Raw genomic sequence first — 11,146 nt, 5'->3', positions numbered from 1 at the left:
CAGGCAGTAGCATGTGCGGCACTCACAATATTGTGTTCATAGTGTGAACGGGTTTCAGTTTCTGAGAGGAAACTGTACACGGTACACGGAAGTGTACACGGAGTACACACGGGAAGCACACTGTTCCAATCACAGATAAACGAATCCGTGAAAAACGGCCGTGAAAACTGTGATGGAAGTGTGCATGAGGCCCAACAGCTATCACGTACTAGTACGTAACATGTCATTAAGGGGTTAATGTGTTTTAAACCTAACTCAAGAATCACAGATGCACCTTTCACAAGAGCAATCTAAACCGGTATATGAAATATGGATCAGGTTATATGGGCATGTTTTTGGGCTCAAGTATTCAGTAACAACCCTCCACCTTTTACCAGTATGTGCCAATTTGTGCATTGACTTTGCAGTATAGGATTCATATATATTGTAAACACAATTGGAGGAACTTAGAGAATCTGTCACCATGGTGTTCTGCTGTCCTATCTGAGGCAGCATAAAGTGGTGTCAGACACTGATTCCAGCGGTGCATCACTTAGGGTATGTTCACACGCTTAACAAAAAGCGGCTGAAAATACGGAGCTGTTCAAGGGAAAACAACTCCTGAATTTCAGCAGTTTTTTGAGCAACTGGCGTTTTTGGAGCGGTTTTTCTATTGAGTCAATGAAAAACGGCTCAAATAGTGACGTGCACTTAACGCGGCCGTTTTTAAAAATAGCCATGTAAAAACCGCCCTGTAGGAACAGAACGCCGTTTTTTCCATTGAAATCAATGGGAAGATGTTTGGAGGCATTTAGCCCCCGTATTTTTAGCAGTTTGGGGGGTTTACGGCCAGAAAAACGGCTGAAAATAGCCTGTGTGAACATACCCTTACCTTGTAGTGTTCAGTCCTCTTCATAAAATCAGTTTTCTACTGCAGCGTGAGCCGAGAACGTCCTGGGCTCGTGCTCAGGAGTCTGATATTCATGAGTTGCAGCTAGCTCCGCCCACCCACCACTGATTAGCAGCTTTGGCAGAAAGCGGTCAACCAGCGGCCGGTGGGTGGGGGATAGACTCAGCTCATGAATACGAGCTGCTGAAGTAGTTTATTTTAACAAAAACTACCGAACACTCAAAAGTGAGTGATCGTGTTTGAATCAGGTTATGCGGACATCAGATAGGGCAGCATAAACCGAGTCACAGATTCCCTTTAAGACTAGGGTTTCATACACCAGTCTTAATAAATAAGGTACGTCTCACTCCAGCACACATTGATTAAGATCTCTTAATAAATTCTTCCTAACTCTGTCCATCCGTGCGCCAGGATGTCAAATTTACGCCATCTGGAGTAGACTTGCCCTTCATTTATGCCAATCCATGGCACAAATTATGATGAATTTGACGTGCAGCGGTGGACTTGCCTGCTTCCACTATGTCCCTCCAACTTTTTTCTTTTTTTCCTTTTTCACCTCTCGCTATTTTTCTGAAATGTTTGTACAAATAAGGCGTGCAACAAAATGAAAGTTTTTTTTTCCCTGCCACAATTCTGGTGCAGACATTAATAAATTCCCCCCATGGTATTCATACTATAACATATATGTTGTGTATGTTACATAATAATGAAATACCATGACATCTGTGCTGCTCCTTTATACCTTATTCAGACGAACATTGAAATAGTCCGTGTGACAGCCGTTCTTTTAACTGACCGCATGAAAGGTCCTTGAAAAAAATAGGACATGTCCTATTTTTGTCAGTTCTCAGAGATCCCTCAATAGACTCAAGTCGTGTAGTTCAAGCTCTGAATTATTCCCGGAAGTCCTGTAGCTTTTCTAATATTGAGGACTTGACTGAGAACTTTCTTCCTGTGCTGTTCGTGTCGGCGTGTTGACAAGTGCATGACCACAAGGGACTGTCACATTGCCTATTACTGGAGTCCCCAAGCAGAGCGTCCGCTAACGCTTTGCTCTGGACTCCAGAACTGCTCCCGACATTTGGTCAATGACTTCAGGGGTTTGCGGTCGCTGGAGTTCCCAAGCAGAGCAGAAGCTGATGCTCTGAAACTCTAGCGATAGGAAACAATTCACAGGGTTTGAACTGCACGATTTAGTAGAGTTATAATTTAAAGTACATTAGTAAGGGACTTCTTTTCACATATATATTAACGCAATGCAATTTTTGGTCCCCAGATAACCCGTTATTTTCACCCCTGAATCATATATGGTGTTTATGGAGTCCATTAGTTGCAGTGTAGGTGACGCATGTAAAAGACCACGCGTATTATCTGTACAAGCGGCTTCAAAAACTAAAAATATAAAAATAAAACTTGACTACTGCTAGGTGTACGGGCACCCTTAAATATTATTATTTTAAAATGTTATTTAAAGGAAAAATTATATTACACATTGATGAAAAGTTAAATGATGCAGTCCTAGTTTTGCTGCCCTACTGCTATATCTAAATACACTGACCAAAGCAGAGAGTTTCATTAGTATCCAGGACCAGGGGAGATTCCTGTGGCAGGAACATTAAAAAGACCACAAAATGTTTTTTTTAAATAAGGTAAAAGCAATTTTTATTTATTTAGTAATAGAAACGTGGAACAAATGTTTTTCAAAATCACTTAAAGCTATGTAAATAAAGTGTAGCTTCGATTTGAAATCTACATTTTTACTATTAAGGGTTAACATGGCTCAATTGTAGAAATTCGGAATCGGGTGCCACCAGGTCTCCATGTTGTCTGCGTTCTTCATACTGCAAATGGTGGATTACTACACAGCATAGCAGAAGTGGAGGTTTTCCCAGTCGGTGAAATCTAGAAAAGAAAGTTTAATCATCAATTCATTTAACCTCTTATTTTCCATATAATGGACACTACTCCGTGACAACTAAAGACAAGTTTTGCAGGAATCATCCACTGATTTGCAGCTGAAGACATATCTGTACTCTCCACCTTTGTATAAAGACTTGTTCATCCATTAAGGTGAATAGTTAAACCATACCCATCCTTATTCAAACCACATCTCCACTATATACTAACAAACGTGCCTCGTCCTCATCTTCTAGCTGCCTGTAGTTCCCTTACAAATCCAGAACTGAGAAAACTATTTGATAGCTGTAAAGTAAGCCACTATAACGGGCTGCAATATACTATTACCCTGCTCATCTCAAATATTAAGATAAGCGCCACCTATTAACAATCTACCAGCAATCCCCTCACAACCACTCCAATAACACAGAAAGGGCCATCCATAATGGGGGGTTATGGACCATTATACCTTTTAAGTGATCATGAATAGGCAGTTTGGGTACCAGCTTTGGATTGCCATTCTAAACTAATGTCAGGGACATAAGACAAATGAGAACTAATACATACCATCTTGTTGCGGCTTGATGCCCTGGTGATGATTCAACGACTAGCATATAGCAGGGCAACGGTGGGTGGTTGTTCAGAGTCCTTCTGAGGTCCATACCAGAGAATCAACGTTTCATGCCTGCAAGACAGAAAATAATGTTAATAAAACATGATATTTTCTAAGCTTCAAATGCCAACCTCTGTATAGAAAACAACTGGTTAGGACCACGGCACTACATACATTTACAGGCATTACAGCAACAGGGATCACACTGGTTACTATAGTTACTTTAGCTATTTTCACATGGTGTTATACTGATAACCCCCCAATTATCAATACAACAAATCATGCTCAAAGTCGCCACTATCCTGCCGGGACTGGGGATGGGCTTACAATGTCACCATGGAATTACATGGTGCATTGCCGTTTTACTATAACGGATGATAAATCTATTTTGTAGGTTATTAATCTAGAAATGATAATGTCTATAGACTTCATAAAATAAAGGGAGAGACCTATTATCTGAAAGCAGCTCCTTCCAGCTGGGCCAGTGAACCAATGACTGAACGTTGTAGAAACGTGGAAGTCGGATGTTTTCACACTTTCTTAAATAACGGATGTTCAGCATCAGAAGTCTGTTAATGTTCCTGCTAAAAGAAAGAAACAGGACGTTAAAAAAAACCCTATTATGCATTTTAAGTTTTAAGAAACTCCCAATAATAGCTATTGAGCCCCCCCCCCTCCTGTTTGTACACACCAAGCACTTCATCCACTAATACTTTCAGTCTCCCGCTTTGACTAAGTGAATCCTGCAGCATTTGCTGTGTGGATCAGAAGTCAGACATTCCATTCAATCCCACGAGTCTCCATGCGAGTCTCAAAGGAATGAATGGAAAAACGGACATCTGGTCCACACACCAGATGCTGCAGGATTTGCTTAGTCAAAGGGGGTCACACGGTCCGACAGACTTAATAGATTTATAAATGCAGTATCATGTAAGGCTAAATTCACAATATCCTCGTATAATCCGTTACTCTGATCTGTAAAACGGATACAAACGGATTGTAATCAGTTTGCATCCATTAGGGCCTGTTCACATCAGCGTTCGCTTTCCATTCCGGGCTTCCGTCTGAGGTTTCCGTCACCATTGCTAATGGGTCGTCACCATTCCAGCAGGTTTCCGGTTTTCCGACGGAATCAATAGCGCAGTCCACTCCGCTATTGATTCCGTCGTTAAAAAGGAAACCTGCCAGAATGGTGACGAACGGAAACCATTAGCGATGTTTCCGTCACCATTGACATCAATGGTGACGGAAACGGAAGCTGTGGTTTCAGTTTCACTTTCCGTTGCGGGGTTCACCCAACGGAAATCTCAGACGGAACCCCGGAACGGAAAGCCAACGCTGATGTGAACAGGCCCTTATTGTGATTTCAATGGTATTTTTTAACTGATCCGTTTTTAGATCAGAAGAAGGATAAAAACGGATCAGAGTAATGGATTATACGACGCAAGTGTGAACTTAGCCTAAGAAATTGCATTTACAAACGGGAACACACACATCACAGCAGCCTTACAGAAAAACTGGCCTTGTTGCTCCAAGAAACCATGTTAACTAAAATGAAAGCTGCGCTCTGGTTGCTGTGGGTAACCAGATCCATTTTTCTGTGAGGGTTTATTTAGATGGTAGTCACATTTCTTTTTACCACGAAACAGCCTCAAAAGGTAAAATAACAGCATTTCGGCAAAGTTTCGTGGCAACTGCGGTATAACACGGTCTAAACAAACATTTACACGGTTGATAAATAAATCCATGCTAATACACTGCATTTCCTACACTTAAAGGCCATGTACACTAAGAAATCAAGAAGGATTTTGCAACAACTATTAAATTGACTTATTTTTTTCAAGATTTTCAAGATACGGCTTCTGTGTATTCTGTATATATAGAAATGGAATATTTCTTCAAAGCAGATTCCATCAGGTCAGGAGCAGCTTTCAGCCCAGCCATCAGTTTAGCTGACCTGATGGAATCGGCTTTGACGGAATACAGTATCTACGTACACAGGATACAAAGAAGCCGTCTCCTAAATAGAAAAAAAATATGTCATATCAATTTAAAAGTTGTTGCAAATCACAAAATATTATAAAAAAAACAAAAACGCTTCGAAGGTTGCAGATCGCCTAAAAACACAAAGATCAAAACTGCATCTACAAACCATATCGGCCATGTTCACCCAGGGTGGCTACGCTGCGTAAAAGTATACAGCGTAACTCCTGCGGGGTCCAAGGCAAATTCCACCAAATTGCTGCTGCGGAAAACAGCAGGTAAAAAAACCTTAATTACTCTGGTCCCTGTAGTCATGGCGACGCATCCCTGTTGTCCAGCCTCCTGGGATGAAAATTCATGCATCAATCACATGGGATGAAACGTCATGTCAGGAGGCCGGCCTGGACGGAGAAGTCAAGAGATGTGGGAAAAGCCCAGGCACAACCATAGAACGGGATCTACAGGCCGCAATTACCGACCATTTCACTTCTATTGACATTGGACATTGTGGAAGCCTCAGAAAGATGGGACATGTCCTATCCTGCTTTTTACGGACCGTGCTCCCATACTTTGCCGAAAATGCGGGTAGCTGTCCATGGCCCCCAGCTGCCGGCCGTGCCCGTAATCGCATACCATTATTACGGGCACAGTCGCGTGCATGAGGCCTGAGTCGAAACTTTTTTTTCCTATGTGATTTTTGCAGTGGAATTGTGGTTTTTACGCAGCAAAAACTGCAACATTCCCTTTGAAACCTATGTATGAGGAAAGCCCGCAACCAAAAACACTGTGAATCAGCAACATAAAGCGACACGCGGCTTAAAAGCACGCAACGCAGGTTCATTTATGAGCTTGTTTTCTGCACATTTTTGCGCAGTGTGTGGATGAGATTCGTTCATACTGTATTATGCTGCAGATTTTCAGCAATGAAATAAGTTGTGGAAAACCTGCAGTATTTATGCTACGTGTGAACATACACTAAGGCTACAGCACACGTGGCGTATTTTGATCCGAAAAATTTGCACCAAAGCTCAGGAAATTTGCAGATAAAAGGCCTTGTTCACATCTGACTTGGGGTCCCGTTCTGACGGAGCTTTCCGTATTAACGGGACCCTGAACCGACACAGACGGTACCCAGAGGCTTCCATTTCCATCCCCATTGACAGATCTGGGTTCCGTCTGTGTCGGTTCAGGGTCCCGTTCTGACGGAAAGCTCCGACGGAACATCAGAACGGGAACCCAACGCAGATGTGAAAGAGGTCGGAGCCGCACCTAACCGCACGCTTTTCGATGCATTTTTAAGTTTTGATGCGTAAATCTGTGCGTTTTCATGCTGCGGGTTTTGGAGGAGTTTTTCCTCAGAACTAGGCAGATACAATTCGCAAGCAGAAACGCAAGATAAATTGACATGCGGTGGATTTTAAAATACGCATTGCAGGTCAATTTCTGTGCAGAAAAAAACGGCAGCGTGTACATGAGATTTCTTGAACTCTTCTACACCTCGCTGTTACTGTATTAGGCTGGATTCACACGAGCGTTGCGTTTTTGCGCGCGCAAACAACGCGGCGTTTTGCGCGCGCAAACAACATTTGACAGCTGCGTGTGTCATCCGTGTCTGATGCGCGGCTGCGTGATTTTCGCGCAGCCGCCATCATAGAGATGAGTCTAGTCGACGCCCGTCACTGTCCAAGGTGCTGAAAGAGCTAACTCTTTCAGCACCCTCGACAGTGAATGCCGTGAAAAAAAGAAAAAGTTCGTACTTACCGAGAACTTCCCGGCCGTTGCCTTGGTGACGCGTCCTTGGTGACGCGCCTCTCGACATCGGGCCCCACCTCCCTGGATGACGCGCCAGTCCATGTGAGCGCTGCAGGCTGTGCTTGGCCTGTGATTGGCTGGAGCTGTCACTTGGCCTGAATTGTCATCCCGGGAGGTCAGACTGGAGGAAGACGCCGGGAGTTAGCGGTAAGTCAGAACTTCGTTTTTTTTTAACAGGTTCATGTTTATTGGGATCGGTAGTCACTGTCCATGGTGCTGAAACAGTTTAACTCTTTCTGCACCATGGACAGTGACTATCTCCTGACGTCGCGTACCGATAATTTTTTTGCCGGGTTCGGCCAAATCGAGTTCGGCCGAACCCGGTGAAGTTCGGTTCGCTTGTCCGGCTTCGCTAATCGCAAAGACACTCCGTTTGGATGTTCGGAAACAGAAAAGCACGTGGTGCTTTTCGGTTTACATTCATCCTTTTGACAGCTGTTGCGCAAACATGCAGTTCGCACGGAAGTGCTTCCGTGCGACATGCGTGGTTTTCACGCACCCATTGACTTCAATGGGTGCGTGATGCGTTGAAAACGCTGAATCAACGGACATGTTGTGAGTTTTTTGCAACGGAGCAACGCTGCGCAAAAAACGCTGCCATGTCTGCACGGCCCCATTGACTAATATAGCTACGGGCAACGCACGTGAAAATCACGTGCGTTGCACGCGCGTATTTTACATTCGTCTGAATAAGCCCTTACGCTGCGGTTCTGCCGCACACAATATGCATCATGTGCATTAAGCCTAAGGGTATGTCCACGCTTAACAAAATACGGAGCTGTTTTCAAGCGAAAAGCGCTCCTGATTTTCAGCCTTTTTTTAAGCAACTTGAGTTTTTTTGCGGAGTCAATGAAAAACAGCCGCAAAAGCATCGCAAGAAGTGACATGAACTTTTTTACGAGGCGTTTTTTTTACGCGCCGTTACTTGAAAATGAGGCGTAAAATAACGCCCCGTCGGAACAGAACGCCATATTTCCCATTTAATTCCAATGGGCTGATGTTTGTAGCCGTTCCGCTTCTGATTTTTCAGCCGTTTTTGGGATGTTTAGGCTGGGTTCACACACACTATTTACGGACGTAATTCTGGCATTTTAGCCCCGAATTATGTCCGAAAATGCGGCTCGATAGCATCGGCAAACATCTGCCCATTCATTTCAATGGGTCTTACGATGTTCTGTGCCGACGGTAATTTTTTTTACGCCCCGCTGTCAAAAGGCGGGGCGTAAAAAAGACGGCCGCGTCAAAGTAGTGCCTGTCACTTCTTCAGACGTAAATGGAGCCGTTTTCCATTGACTCCATGGAAAAACAGCTCCATTTACGTCCGTAATGGACGCAGCGAAAAGCGCCTCAACATGCCTCAAATTTACGGAGCTTTTTTCTCGTAAAAACAGCCCCGTAATTTCAGCCGTAACGGACGCTGTCGTGTGAACATACACTTACAGCCCGAAAAACGGCTTAAAATAGTTTAGCTCAACCACATGTGTTCTGCGCACACACACACACACACGCACACACACACACACACGCACACACGCACACACGCACACACACGCACACACACGCACACACGCACGCACGCACACACACACTATTAAGAAGCCTGAAAATAAACTTTGTAATAAAATTATTAAAGGCTATGTACATCTTAAAAACAAAAAAAATCTAATTGTGTTTGGTGCAAATTTCCAATGACTTTTTCTTAAGTGATTTTTAATTTCTCAGATATAGCTGCTTTGCATCCTGTATACAGAGCAGCTGTATTCTGCGTTGAGACTTGAATCCGTCAGGTCAGCGAGGCGGACGGGTTCAGTGTCAGTGGGTCCTGCTCAATCTAAAAAAACAATTATTATTTTTAAATAAATTAGAACTTTTCACCAATCACACCGATACGGTTTAAAAAATAAAAAAAATAAATACGTTTTCAAAAGGTGTACATCGGCTTTAAAGATAACCCATGCATGTGCAGCACAGATCCTGGGGCACTTCACTTTTTATTTCCTCCTGTTATTTAGATATCGGTGCCGTTATATTTGGCACCAGATATTTAAATAACCCCCTGAACTGTCAATGGGGCGTGTAATTGGCGGCTTTTTAAAAAAAGGGAGGCGATTTCAGGCGTTTTTCGCCACTGTTTCCGAAATGGTTTACAAGCAAAAAAAAAACAAAACAAAAAAAACCCCTGTGTGAACAGGGCCTTAATAAAAACGCCACATTTCGATCCCGAACCTCAGGGTTATCCAGTTCTGGCAGGTAACATGGCCAATGCAGTACAGGATTTGGACTCATTACAGAAGAACCACCACGTGACTGCTTTGTAAACAAGAGACAGTGCGGCATAGACAGTTCACAAGGTAAAGCTTAGTTTGCCGTGTTAGAACCTGGAGAGGTTTCACCACAAACAAATTACTCTGTTTTGCTACGATCGCAGCAAATCCTTGTAGTTTTGCAACGAATTGACGAAAATCTGGGCAGAATAGCGCGATCGCTGAAAAAAAAAACCAGCGATTTTCGTCAATTCGCAGCAAAATGGCGCGGTTTTCCCGCGATCGCGCGGGGAGAGGAGGGGGGGGACGACAAATTAATTTTGACCGCAACTTGAACGCCCCTATTGCTGTTACAAAATACTGTATTCCTAGCTGTGCCATCATAAACCTTACACAATATAAAAGTATAAATGCAAATATGGCAGCACGTAACAGCAGCACTGTGTGCACGTGGAGCGGCATTATACAGATACAATTCTCATTACAAGGCGCTATTCACAAGGGTCACTTTTCAGAACGGCTTCTAGTTCGTCTAGTCTAAGGCTTCGTACACACCTGGTCTCAGCTTCCACAAAGAAACGACAACCAGCGAGTCCATAAAGCAGCTGTATTTAACATGAGATGGCCACACCCCCTCCCAAACCGGAATTACAGCACCCTTTCAATGCTGAACAAATTTTTAGCATTTTTTTTGCAGGAGGAAAAGTCTGCGTCAAAATTCCGTTTGGGATTTTGAGGCAGATTTTTACCTTCCTGCACGGCGTTTTCGCTCGCGCACATTGAGTGCTACGGGCAAAAAACTCCAGGGAGGTCAATGGGAGGTCAGAGGCGTCACCGCGCGAAGATTGGGCATGTCCCTTCTTTCTCCCGCGAGGCGGTTTTACCGCTCGCGGGAGAAAACCGCCCCCTCCTCTCATTGAAATCAATGGGAGCCATTTTCGGCCGGTTTTTGACGAGTTTTGCGGAGGTGTTTTCGCACCAAAAAGCTCGTCAAAATACTCCATGTGAACAGGACCTTAAACTCATGCATTACGTGCGGATTTGTTGCGCGTAATCCACAGTGTTAATTAAGTAAATGAGATTTCAAGTAATATTATCTGCACATTGCGAAATTGTACCGCACGTAAATTGACCTGCGGTGCGTATTTTAAAATCTGCAGCATGTCAATTGATCTTGTGTTTCCGCCTGCGAATTGTATCTGACAAATTTATTAGAAACATCGCCCCAAAAATCCGCAGCATTAGGGTATGTTCACACGACAGCTTCCGTTACGGCTGAAATTACGGAGCTGTTTTCAGGACCACAATTTCAGACGTAATGGCAAGTGCAGGCGCTTTTCGCTGCGTCCATTACGGACGTAATTGGAGCTGTTTTTCTATGGAGTCAATGGAAAACGGCTCCAATTACGTCTCAAGAGGTGACGGGCGCTTCTTTGACGTGGGCGTCTTTTTTACATGCCGTCTTTTGACATGAAGTGATCGTGGGGGGTTCCGATGCTTGTCGTGGCAATCGGAGGTCAGACAATGACCTCCGGGTTGCCATGTACGGAAGACTCGGAGGAGCAGCCTCCTGCCGGTCCTCCGAGGCTTCCTGTCAGTGTGACTGTCACGTCACAATGACAGTGAGGGTATGTTCACACGGCCAAATTTCAGACGTATACGAGGCGTATTATGCCTCGTTTTACGTCT

The sequence above is a fragment of the Rhinoderma darwinii genome, unplaced genomic scaffold, assembly GCF_050947455.1.
Source record: "Rhinoderma darwinii isolate aRhiDar2 unplaced genomic scaffold, aRhiDar2.hap1 Scaffold_131, whole genome shotgun sequence".
Lineage (NCBI taxonomy): Eukaryota > Metazoa > Chordata > Amphibia > Anura > Rhinodermatidae > Rhinoderma > Rhinoderma darwinii.
Note: the sequence above shows the minus strand (reverse complement) of the source record.